The sequence below is a fragment of the Equus przewalskii genome, chromosome 16, assembly GCF_037783145.1.
Source record: "Equus przewalskii isolate Varuska chromosome 16, EquPr2, whole genome shotgun sequence".
Lineage (NCBI taxonomy): Eukaryota > Metazoa > Chordata > Mammalia > Perissodactyla > Equidae > Equus > Equus przewalskii.
In genome coordinates, this window is record NC_091846.1 from 25,625,757 (window position 1) to 25,638,399 (window position 12,643).

General features: G+C 45.7%; 1 long non-coding RNA gene and 1 other non-coding gene across 2 annotated transcripts; both read left to right on the forward strand.

Annotated features, from left to right (window-relative positions):
- Positions 1-2,585: 2,585 nt before the first annotated feature.
- On the forward strand, positions 2,586-5,600 carry LOC139076452 (uncharacterized). The gene is made up of 2 exons (XR_011528077.1): positions 2,586-2,950; positions 3,562-5,600. It is a non-coding gene; the product is annotated as an uncharacterized lncRNA (long non-coding RNA).
- Positions 3,866-3,937, forward strand: TRNAE-UUC (transfer RNA glutamic acid (anticodon UUC)). Its single transcript has one exon. It is a non-coding gene; the product is annotated as a tRNA-Glu (tRNA).
- Positions 5,601-12,643: the final 7,043 nt, after the last annotated feature.

The following is a 12,643-nucleotide window of genomic DNA, read 5'->3' on the forward strand; positions in this document are numbered from 1 at the left end:
CTGAGTCATAGGACGAGTAGGAGCTGCGGGATTTGGGGTTGAGGTGAAGGGCAGAGTTGTATAATCTAAACAAGCCCTGAGGAAGCTCTGTCATCCCAGTGGTCGCCTGAGCTCAGATGCAATTTTAGAAACTGAACCTAGTGTTAGGCCATGAAGATTAAGTCACCCCAACTGGGCAGCAGGGGCAGGTGCTGTTACCCAAAAGAGCTTTCAGGTTAACCTCGTGCGGCAGGCTGGGTCTGTGCTGGCCAGGGCTCTCCTGGGAAGAGTGGAATTTAATTGGCGCTTATTTTCAATGCCCTTATAAAGGTGACTCTGGGGCCCACTGAAATGGAAACCATCCTAACTTCTAAATGACTGGCAGACGGGGACCTGAATTGCCCCCACCACTTTGACTAATGTAGATGCCCGGCAAGCACAATATGTTTGGGGCTTTTTTCCAGTATCAAATGGTGGATGAAATGGGAGAACTGCCCGGTGAGAGTCAGCCTTAGATGCATGGGAACAAGAATAGCTGTTCCTTATGTCAACAAGGAGGCTTTTTTTGAGTGTGTGCGGAACTAAAGAAATGCAGCTCACTTACTGGTCTGGCTAAACTTCAAAAATTTGTGTTTTTTTCCTCCTCCCAGGAACATTTTGTTCACACTGGTGGTTAAAAGGGGGCAGCTTTCACATAGAAGTACAGCAGGAAGTATTTAAGTTAGATAAAAGGAAGGACTATTTGGCAGAATGATTTAGTGCAGGACTGGGTTCCCAGGGGGATTATGGAATCTGAGTTTTATTCATAGACTTTCCTATTAAATAACTTAAATAGTAAGGGCAGCAGGGCATTAGCCTATATCACCAGTGTTTAAAGGCCTGTGCTTTGGGATTCAGAGGAAACTGGAGTGACTTTTGACCAGGAGGACCTGAGGCAGTTTCATGGGGCTGAGCTGGCCTTGGAGTTGGGGTCAGATATGGAACGAAGAGTGGGGAGGGCAGTGCAGAGAGAGGTGGAGCAAAGGAACCAGGGCAGGAAAGAACGAGGGACAAGTGGGACAGAGCAAGTGGGGTAATTTGGAATTAATATTAGCTGGTCACGTGAGGGCCTGCATAATGGAAAGCCTGGAAGTCTTGGCCATGGAATTTGGATTTTACTCAACAGGCAACCAGAAGCCATTTTTTTTCCTTTTTTTTTTTTTCAGGTTTTGAGTAAGAAAGGGAAGTGATAGAAATTGTGCTTCAGGGATCATGGTCTTTTAGAAATTGAAGGGAACTTACAGTCGTGTTACATAATCCAACATCATTGAAATTTCATGAGGCTCTGAAGACAAACTAGAAGCACTGACTGCAAACCTATTCTGTTCAAATATGTTTTGCTCATTCACTTCTCACAGTAGACCTATGAGGTGGGTCTTACCCCTTCTTTGGTGGTTCTTCCTGTCCTATCTTTGCATCTTTGAACACAGTTTTCATTTGTTTCTTTTGTTTTTGTTTCTTTTTTGAAGAAGATTAGCCCTGAGCTAACGTCTGCTGCCAATCCTCTTCTTTTTGTTGAGGAAGACTGGCCCTGAGCTAACATCCGTGTCCATCTTCCTCTACTTTATATGTGGACGCCTGCCACAGCATGGCCTGCCAAGCAGTGCGTAGGTCTACACCCGGGATCTGAATTGGCAAACCCCTGGCCGCTGAACTGGAATGTGTGAGCTTAACGGCTGCGCCACCGGGGTGGCCCCCGTTTGTTCGTTTCTTATTCAGTGAGACAGCCACCTTCCTTCGCGGGACATCTGCTTTGGAACACTAAACTCTGCAAATCAAATCTCATCCATGACAGAATACCCTGCATGTGGTTCTCCATGTGGAGGCCCAGATTTCACACTTTGTATTTCCACTCGACGATAATTCTTTTTAAAAAGTATTTTACCACTTTTAAAGAAAAAAGTCCCCAATGTAACCCATACATTGGACAGGCACCATCCTTAGGATAGAATCAAAATGCAACTTTACTTTTGCCTCTAATTATCCTCAAACTGAAATTTGTTTGGTTTTTCCCTTGGCACTGGATGAAAACTCGAGCAGTAACAGGGAGCTCTATGGTCACTTTAAATAATAAAGCACAGTTCGGGGCAAGATACTATTCAACAACTCAATCTTGATTCTAGATCGTTCTTCTCCCAACCACTCCAGCTCGGGCACGATTTCAGGCTAGGACTCGTGGTGAGCTGGCTGGAGCTCCCAGCAGCTCACAAGGTCCACCTGTGGGCTTCTCTTCCCAACTCCGTCTTCAGTGGCATCCCCTTGGTAGCTGAGACGGCCAGGCCCGGAGTATCTGCACCACGGAAATGGGCAAACGCTCCGAGGCAGGATTTTACACCTTGGAGAGCCTGTGTGCTGGTTCAACATTCACCAGCACAACACTGCCGTCCAGGAAAGACCTATGATCCACTTCTCATTTCTTTCTTTGCCCTTCCTCCCTTCCAGGCTCCAAGGGCCTCCAGGATCGGAGTGTAGAAAGGGCAAGAAGTAGGAGGCCTGCAAGTTCCTCCTGGCCTGGTGCTGTCAAAAGCCAGCTTCCCGCTTTTCCGGGCCTGAATGCGTTTTCCTCAATGCTTCCCTGCTCGGGCCCCGGAACAGCGTCTCCCAGGAGACCCGCAGTGTTCTCGCAGCGTGGGTTACCCCAGGGGCACCAGGACCACCAGCGGCTTTAAACTGCAGATTCTTGGCCCCACGCTGAACTTCCAAACGAGAGCGGGGCCCGGAGTCTGAACTTTGACAAGAACGCGCGCCCAAAGGACGCTGACGCCACCGGAGTTTGAGCAACACTGAAGGGCGCTTCATCCGTGTGAATACACGAGACGACGGTTTCCGTTTCGGGTCCCTTCCCGGCCTTCCCCTCTTGCCATGAACGTCACAACTGAAGCCTTTACAGCCTCAGCTAAGGGACAGCGAGGGCCTTCTGAGTCCCTTGCAGGTAGGGAGTGAGGAGGGAGGAGAACCAGAGTCAGCTTTTCAGGGGGCTCCAAAGCGCCCCGCGCTCGTCAGTGGCGCCCGCGCGGTCGCGGCCTCCGCGGGATCCCAGGCCCGTGGTCGCCGACGCTCCGCGCTTTCCCGGCCCAAACGGCCGGTCGTGCCGCCTCCACGGCTCCGCGGGAACCGCCACCGAAATCGAGGACGGGTTTGGAAACCAAAGGGCATTTCCATCCCTCCTGAGTGCTGGCAGGGAGGGACTTTCTCCGGGCTTATACGCCAGCTTTACAAGCCCACCACTGCCTACTTTCGGCGACACAATTCCTGCCTTTGGCCGTTGAGTCAACAGAACAGGCCCGGAATGTTCCAGGCCTCTGGGCAGCCCTCGCTCCTGTTTCTTGAAAGACGAACTTTGAGGGGCCGGGCCGGGGCCCAGCCCGGGGCAGTGCGGGGAGAGGGGACGGCGGCCTGGCCGGGCAGGGCCGGAGGCACCAGGGACAGGGTGCCAGCCCCGCTGCGGCCTCGGCGGGGGCGGCTTTACAGCCCCCCGATCCCCGGCCCTTGTTCTTATGAACGAGGCTAAAATTCAAACACCGGCGCTTTTGTCCTCTGCAGGATTTCTTGTGAGGAATTGTGAAGGATGACTCGTCCAATCCAGGGTCTACATCGGTGTAACGTGCCATCTAGAACTAGGAGACCGGAGAAGTCCACAAAAGACGCGAACGGAGAAATAACAGAGACCTGAGGGCGCCCCCCAACTTGAGGGGACGGCTAGCGGGTAGCCCGGAACGGGGGAAGCGGCCGCGAGGTGTGCGCAGGCGCACAGGCAGGTCCGCTGCCGGAAGCTCAGTGTGGCTGGGCGGGCCGAAGCCGCTGCGGCAGACTCAATTTGTCTAGGTTCAGCGTCGCTCTTGTCGTCTCCCACATGGTCTAGCGGTTAGGATTCCTGGTTTTCACCCAGGCGGCCCGGGTTCGACTCCCGGTGTGGGAACGCAAGTCATTTTTAAGAGAAAAATCCATTTTCGGCGCTCCTGACTAAGGAGAAGACATGTTTTTAGAAAACGCCATACCGCATTTCAGAGCAGCCCGGGGAGATCGGGGCTCAAGGGACTCAGAGCCTAGCCATGGGGTGGGTGTAAGGGCAGAGCCTAGCCAAACCCGCCGCCCGGCAGGAGCGGGAGGGAAGGAAACAGCTCGCCATAGTGTGAAGTTAGGTTTTGAAATAAGGGATTAATTCTGAAGTGAAAAGCCAGAAACCAAACAGTCCCCGCTAAGGTATATGTTCCAGTTGGTTTTTCTGCCGTGATTTCTCCTTGCATTGTGGATATGGAGTAAATTACCAACAAGTGCTCTTCTTTGAAAGAAAAAAGACGTATTTTAGGTCGTTATAGGGCTTTTAAGTTGCCTAAAGCCATTCCTTTGAGGACAGCAAGATTTCCAGAAAAGTCATTATTAAGGGCAGAGTAGTTCAGTGTACAATCAATCCATTGTGTGTGCGATTCAAAGAGCTCACTGAACCAGTGATGGGGGGGTGGCGGGAGGGAAAAAGAAATTTAGGTTATTACAGATATTGAGGAGTGAGGCAATGGCAGAAACCAACACTTTCTTCTCAGGCCCTAACATATTTCTTTGACACATTCTGTTTGAAAAACTTAAAGATTTCATGATATGCTCAACTGGAATTAGAAATCTTAGTATTGATGTGTGACAAGACCGTTTCCAACTGTTAACCCAAGTAAGTGCCTCCTCTGCTGTATTATCTAGCTTTCCTCTCCCAACATTTCCCTTTAGGAATAACCTCCAGGCGTTTAGAAGCCACACTTCTGTCCCACTGGTGGGACTCTTTAAAACTTCCCCAGTTTGTTCCCAGACTGCCATTAACACTGAGAAGTAACTGTGAAAAAGACTTGGCGTCCATCTGACTTTTTTTGAAATTTGCTCTTTTTAAAGTCCTTTGGGATTTCAAGGGACACAAAAGCAGGTGTCATCTTTCATGAGAGAAATACTAGGCTAAATATACATTTGTTCAAAATTCCTAATAAAGATCTTGGGGAGAAATTGATCATCAGCAGGTAGTCTGTATTTATCCAACCAAGTAGGGCTGAGTTCCTAGGAAAATAAAAAACCCAATAATAATGATAATAATAGGTAATGTTTATTGAGCACATACTATGAACCAGGCTAAATGCCTTACACACCTTTTTCAATTTAATCTTAATTTCGTTATTAGATAATATTATTACTCTATGAGCCAGGAGCCTAGAAGGAAACTGATGACACCTTCTTAGCAGACAGTTTAATAAAGGGACTATTTAGGCTTTATTTGCTATATTTGTTTTTGGGGAAGCAACAAGGGATAATGCAGTCCTCAGGGCTCCTGGGAGAGAGGATAGCTGATGGAGAGGGCTGCCAGCAAGGAGTTGTGTTTTTTTCATTGTTTGTTTTAAAGCTTGCTTTTATGTGGCTGGTGAGTTCCGTTCAAATGAAGATTGTCAAATCTGTTTATCCTATTAATCATTCGTTTTCGTAAAATAGATTTTTGGCCTCAAGGATTTGACAAGTCTTTCTTTGGATCCCTATGATACTCAAGGGATTCAGAGCATGGTAGATACTTCCAAAGACACGTACTTAATAAAATGAAAGAGTTTAACTTTGTGGGGAGATGGTTCTTTGAGTTATATTTGGCATTTTTACAGCCTTGCATTTTTGATTTTGCCATAATTTTCATTAATCACCCTCATAATCAGTCTTTAGATTCATTGACTATTTGAGCTGCAAAGGCCCTTAGCAGTCACCTAATTGGGCTCCCCATTTTACCCATGAGGCGTCAGGGCTGAGATTTTATTTCTCTGATTCTCTGGTATTGAACTTTAGATTGTCTGCAAAAAATGGAATCTCTGCGTGGTCTCCTGGCCAGATACCTCTTCCTCCAAATCCTGGCTTCAGGGAAGGGGACTGGGTGCAGAGAATATAAAGTTTTAAATTTTATTGTGTCTTGGTTTGGTCAGTGTTCACAGAATAACTACATGAACACAATCATAACAATATTTCTGTTTAAAGTTTTGAGTGAAAATTTTTTTTTTTATTTACCATATAAACTTTTCTAGAAAGTGACAATCTTTATTTCGGATATTTGATCTAGTCATAGATTCTCAGTATGCTTCCATGTTTGCTTATGATCTTAAACTCTGAGGGAGTCTGCATGAAGTCTGCTGCATGCCCATCCATATGTGTATATATAACCAGATAGATTTGTGTGTATGTTCCCTCAGAGTTACATGCTGGGTGCAAAAAATTCCTAAATAATCACAACATTAGAACTTCATTTTAACACAGGAAGGGGAAGGCAAATATGAATTTTAACTCACCCACATTGTAAAGCCGAATAACTTGGAAAAACACTGAATACTTGGAAAATCACTGGAACAAATAATGAAAAAATCAATTTGCAAACACCTAGAAGACCACAGGATACTGGGTAATCATCCCACATAGCTTTGTGAAAAACAAAGCTTACCAAATGAATCTAATTTCCTTTTGTCACAGAGTGACAGGCATGGTGGATGGGGGGAGCAGTCAAGATAATTTATCCTGATTTAAGAAAGCTTGGGATTTTGTACTTTGTGCTGTACTTATGAAGAAAATGTAGGTAAGGCCATTGCTGTCTGGCAGGGACACATTCAAACCAAAGTTCAGGACTAGCCTTCACCCAGATAGGCCACTTACACTCTGTCTGTCCAGCAGTGACCTCATCCTCCTTCCCAAGTCTCCTCTTCCTGGATTCTTTCTTTTTTTAAGTGTGATTCATATTCTCTTCGTGCAAATTACTTCATCTTTCTGTTTCTTAGTTTCCTCAACTCTAAAATGGGGTTAAAATAGCACCCGCCTCGTGGGGTTGTGAAGATTACATGAGATAATGCATAATAAAGTGCTTGGCGCAGTTTGCGGCCAATGAATCCTGGTTGCCATCACCATTACCATCATCATCATCATGATCATGTTTAGCTCCTCTTTCTCCTCTATTTCTAATCACAACGATAATTCCGATTGTTTCTACTTCTTCAATGGCACCCACAGATGTTCTTATCTATTTCCCCTGCCACTGTGCTGGGTCACATCTTCTTGATCCTTGGGCTACTGCAATAGGCACCAAACTGGTTTTCCTGACCCCCATCTCACCGATCTTTTCTGTCTCGCATTCTCCTGCCCGTCACAGCTCAGCGCTGAGCATGCTGCTCCCTGCGCCTAAACTCCCAGGGCTTTGACCTGCCATGTGCTCCCAACCTACCATTGCAGCCTAATTCCTACCTCTTCCCTCCATGCCCTCCAGATGTTGGTTAATTTCTCACTGTGTCCTGTATCTGGCCTTTGCTTAATTTTTCCTCTACTGAAATGCTCTTGTGCCCTTTCTTGAAATATCTGAATCTTATGCCTTTAAGGCTTAATTTAAATGTTATGTCCTTCACGTAGCTTCCCTTACCTCTCCTGCTGATGGGAATCTTCTGTGATTCTCCATAGCAACCTGTGTACTTCTCTTCTGATAATCATTCCTCTCTATCTTTAGGTCTTAGCTTAGGTGTCATTTCTTCCAAAAGTCCCTCCTGCCCCAGGAAAGTGGGTGACACCCACCGACAGTAGGCGAGATGCTCTGCTCTACACGTTTCCCTCTCATTGCATTTACCACGCTTGTCATGACCCACTAGACTGTACGCTCTAAGGCCAGTGCCCTGCACAAGGTAAATACTTAATAAACATGTGTTGAGGGAATGTGTGAGCTGCACAAGGACTGTATTGTCCCAAGGAATACCTTAGGTTCCAAGTTACAGAAAACCACTGGAACTAGTTCGGGCCTGAGAGAGAATCATTGACTTATGTAACCAAACTGTGGGAAGTGAAGTGCTGTGTCTGGCCTTAGGGACAACCAGAACGAGTGTTCCCTCTGTCTCTTGTGTGTCAGATTTATTCGCACCTTTATGGACCAGCTGCTTCCACATGGCAGGGGATCTGGGTACCAGCAGCTCCATACTCATTCCTCACAGCTCCCCTGACCAAGAGGGAAGGCTTTTCTTTTCTTAGTTTCTGTTGGAAAGTGCTGGGGAGGAATGTGTCCTCATTCCTCTCCCCCCCGATGGTTGATGCACATGGGGTATTATCATTGGCACCCTCATTAGAACCACATGGTGGAGAGGAAAGAGGAACAAGGATTAAAATTAAGCCAGAGAAGTTAAATCATGGTGATGGTTGCACAACTTCGTGGATATACTAAAAAGTGCTGAATTGTAACAGGCTGAATTTTCTGGTATGTGAATTGTATCTCAATAAAAAAAATGAAAAAAAATTAAGCCAGAGATAAAAATCTTCCTGGCAAAATAAGCATTTTTATAGTCCTTTTATTTGAACCATTCATTTATTCAGCAAACATTTATTGTATGCCAGCACTGACCTAGATTTAGATTTTAGCTGGGGAATCGCACACACAAAAACACATAAATAAGGTAAGAAGTTTGGATTTCACTCTCAATGTGATGGGAAACGTCTGGAGGTTGAAGTGCACAGAGAGTTCCACCTCCAGGATGAGACTCCCTGGATCTGAGAGGCCCTGAGAGTCTTCTGGCCTTGTCCTCTGCTGTGGTCAGCACGAACCACATTTTCATAGGAAGATGAGAATGTTTTAACGGGTCTCTTGAGATGGCTTCCATAACCTCATTTTTCAGAATTTGGCAACTTTGTCATAAAATAAATTTTCCTTCTGGCCTAACCCAGATCACATTATACTTTGCTTTCAGCCCATTTGCCCGGAGTTAGCCAAATTGCCAAGTTTGAACGCACAGTCCCCAAGACTGCCCTCACTTTGGACACCAACTGCAAGTTTAGCAGGTTGCCAAAACTACCCTGAGGTTTGATGATGTGCTGGAGGGACCCACAAAACTCACCGAAAGCTGTAGTGCTCATGGTTATGGTTTATTACAGGGAAAGGATACAGGCTGAAATCAACCATTGGAAGAGACATACACGGCAGAGTCTGGGAGGGTTCCAAATGTCAAACTTTTGTTGTCCTCTGTCCCCATGGAGTCAGGATGCATTACCCTCTCTGTATGGATGTGTGACAATATGCATGGAATGTGGCCAACCAGAGAAGCTCATCTGAGCTTTTATTGGGGCTTCCCTATGTAGGCATGACTGACTGATTCACCCACGTGGTTGAACCTTGTCTCTAGGTTGACTGAAACATGTGACCCAGAGCCCCCACCCTAAATCACATGATTGGTCCTTTTGGCATGGCCAGTTCCTACCCTAAAACTATCAGATGTAGCCAGCCCTTGCCCTAAACAAAGGCACCTCTCTCACGTCTGACATAGATTACTTCCCAGAAGCTGAAGGCAAAGGCCAGACATCTCTTTGGGTGAGGCCAAATTCTTTGCTATGCATTATTTTTTTCTAGTTTCCTCCTCAAGGGAGATGGAGGAGAAAGGACTGGTTATTGCCACAAACTGTTTGCCCAAACATGGGTAAGTGCTCAGGGCTGCAGCTCCTGCTGGCTCTGGCTGCTCTCCCGTATTTTCTCCAGACTTCCTAAGGGGAAGTTCCAAAAGGTGGGTGAGGTGGGGCTGTGGGGAAGAGCAAGTTTTCTCTGAGGCTCACACTATTGGGCTGGCTGTTAGAACGCCATGCTCTGATCTTAAAATGGAAACAGTGCCTCCTTGCAGTGTGTCTGGTGCTGGGGATTTCTGCCTCATCAGAACTGCAGGTTAGTTTGAGGGATGTTACCTGCATCAGGATTTCCAGGGAAGCTCAAAAGCAAAATTGTGGAATTGCATGCAGAAAATGGAGACCTGTCAGGATTTTGTCTGGATCTTGCAGCATTGGACAATGGACCTGGAGAGTTCACCTTGTTATTATCAGGGAACCCCACTCTCCACCCCCAGTGGATTTTGGCTACCTTGGCCCAACACCTGCAGCAGCCCGGGTGCATCACCTTCTACCCTGACTCTCTCATTGTGTATAAACTTAGCAAGTCTATTTGCCAAAGGCAGTGACCGCCAACATTTATTTCTTGCCTCTGGGTGCCTCTCCGTCTAGCGCCATTCTAAACTCTACTACAGGAGGCTGACGGGGTGTAGAGGAAGGCAGGAGCTTTTGTAAGCATGAAATGTGTTCATTGAGTCTGGGGTGGCAGTGGAGAAGCTGGCAGTTATCAGAAGCTGGAGTACTTTTCCATAACCTGTGCTCATTAAGGTCCTGATTGGGGTTAATGGATTCCAGGGAGGCGGAGACAGCGGTGCACGAAGGGAAGGGAAGGAGGAATAATCAGAATTTGGCAACAGCCCAGCGGTGGGGTGTGAAGGGAAGGGATGATTTGTTGACAACCCCAAGATGATAAGCATCCCCAGAGAGACAGAGAAGTGGGGCAGAGAGAATGAGATTTGTCTCCTCTGACAAATCCGAGGCACTGCTGGGACGTCTAAATGGAGCAACCTAAGAGCGCAGGAAATCCAGACTGGAACACCTGCGAAAGCAGACACCGACAGGCGCCATTGTCATTTTCAGGCAAATGGGAGGCTTGGGGGTTTTCAATCCAAACAGGCCTGTTTGTTGCACACAGTGGGGTGGTGGAAAGAGAGCGTGCATGAGATGGGAGCGGTTCTGTCGTGTATCTGGCCTGCAGTGACAGAAACAAACTTTTGTATGTAAACCTCTAGACCTGCAGTGACACATCTCAAGGGCACCAACTGTGCCCTACACAGCTCCAAGGGCCTCCAGGCCCATCACAGTCATCACAGATTTGACATTTATTATGATAATTTTCTGGCAGATGGCAGCAAAGTGTCTTGAGGAAGGTGTGACTTTTTCTAATTTGTGCAAAGGTAGTAAATGAGCCACAAGGGCCTCTAGGGTGCTTGTTAGGCTAGTTTTTGAAGGTTTTGGTTGATAAAGCCTGCAAGTTTTCCAGTCCCTTTTGATCTTGCTACATTATGGGAGGAATCAAAGAACCCGAGCTACTAATTATTTTGTAAACTGGGCACCTTAATGTTGGCTCCTAGCTTCTTGCATATGCTTTGTGTATGGTTGCGGGAAATGGGAGTTGGTACAAATTTCAGGGAAAACTGTTTAGCATGTAATACATATCGAGAAGCATAAACATGTTTCTTCTTTGTATCTGGTTATTCTACTTCCAGAAATCTACATCAAGGGAAGAATCAGAGAAAAGCAAAGATACAGATTTATGAACAAGGATGTTTTCCTTACAGCACCATCTGTCATTAAAAATATTTGAAATGATAAAAAGATCCTGCAATAGGAGAATGAGTGAACAAATGGCACACTCATACGATGGAGTATTGGACATCCGGTATTCTTTACAGCCTAGATTATTTAATGACACAGAAAAAAGCAGGATCCCAAACTATACGTATAGTTTGAGTCCAACTTTATATTACATGTTGATGTGTTATGTATCAGTAAACACACCTACATAATAACAGGAAGGAAATACACCAAAAAGTTAACAGTTGTTGTTTCTGGATGGTAGAATAAAAAGTGATTTTGAGCCTGCTAATTGGGAAAAAATATTTACAAGTTATTTATCCGACAAAGGATTAATCTCCATAATATATAAAGAACTCACACAGCTCAACAACAAAAAATCAAACAACCCAATCAAAAAATGGGCAGGGGACATGAACAGACGTTTCTCCAAAGAAGATATACGGATGGCCAATAGACACATGAAAAGATGCTCATCATCACTAATCATCAGGGAAATGCAAATCAAAACTACACTAAGATATCACCTTACACCTGTTAGAATGGCGAAAATATCCAAAACCAAGAGTGACAAATGTTGGAGAGGCTGTGGAGAAAAAGGAGCCCTCATACACTGTTGGTGGAAATGCAAACTGGTGCAGCCACTATGGAAAACAGTATGGAGATTTCTCAAAAAGTTAAAAATAGAAATACTTTATGACCCAGCCATCCCACTACTGGGTATCTATCCTAAGAACCTGAAATCAGCAATTCCAAGAGTCCCATGCACCCCTATGTTCATCGCAGCATTATTCACAATAGCCAAGTCATGGAACCCACCTAAGTGCCCAGCAACTGATGATTGGATAAAGAAGATATGGTGTATATATATACAATGGAATACTACTCAGCCATAAAAAAAGGACAAAGTCGTCCCATTCACAACAACATGGATAGACCTTGGGGGTATTATGTTGAGTGAAATAAGCCAGACAGAGAAAGACAAACTCTGTATGACTCCACTCATAGGTGGTAGTTAACATATAGACAAAGAGAACTGATCGGTGGTTGCCAGGGGAAAGGGGGGGGTGGGGGGAGGGCACTAGGGGTGAAGTGGTATACCTACAACATGACTAATAATGATGTACAACTGTAATTTCACAAGGTTGTTAACTATCATAATCTTAATAAAAAAAAAGTGATTGTGTTTTTTTCCTTGTACTTATTTTAATTTTCCAGCTTTTTTGAGATGAGTATATAATTGCTTTTGTAGCCAGGAGCTTTTTTCCCTGAAATAAACACATGCAGCTGGGGAGTCTGTGTTGCGTGGTATGAGAGGTCCTATCGTGTGCTCTCAGCAACCTCCCCAGCACAAGGATATGTCAGAGGCAATCTTCTGCTGGCCTTTGTTGCTCTCACCCTTTAGACCTGGGTTACTGGGCTGACCCCTGCA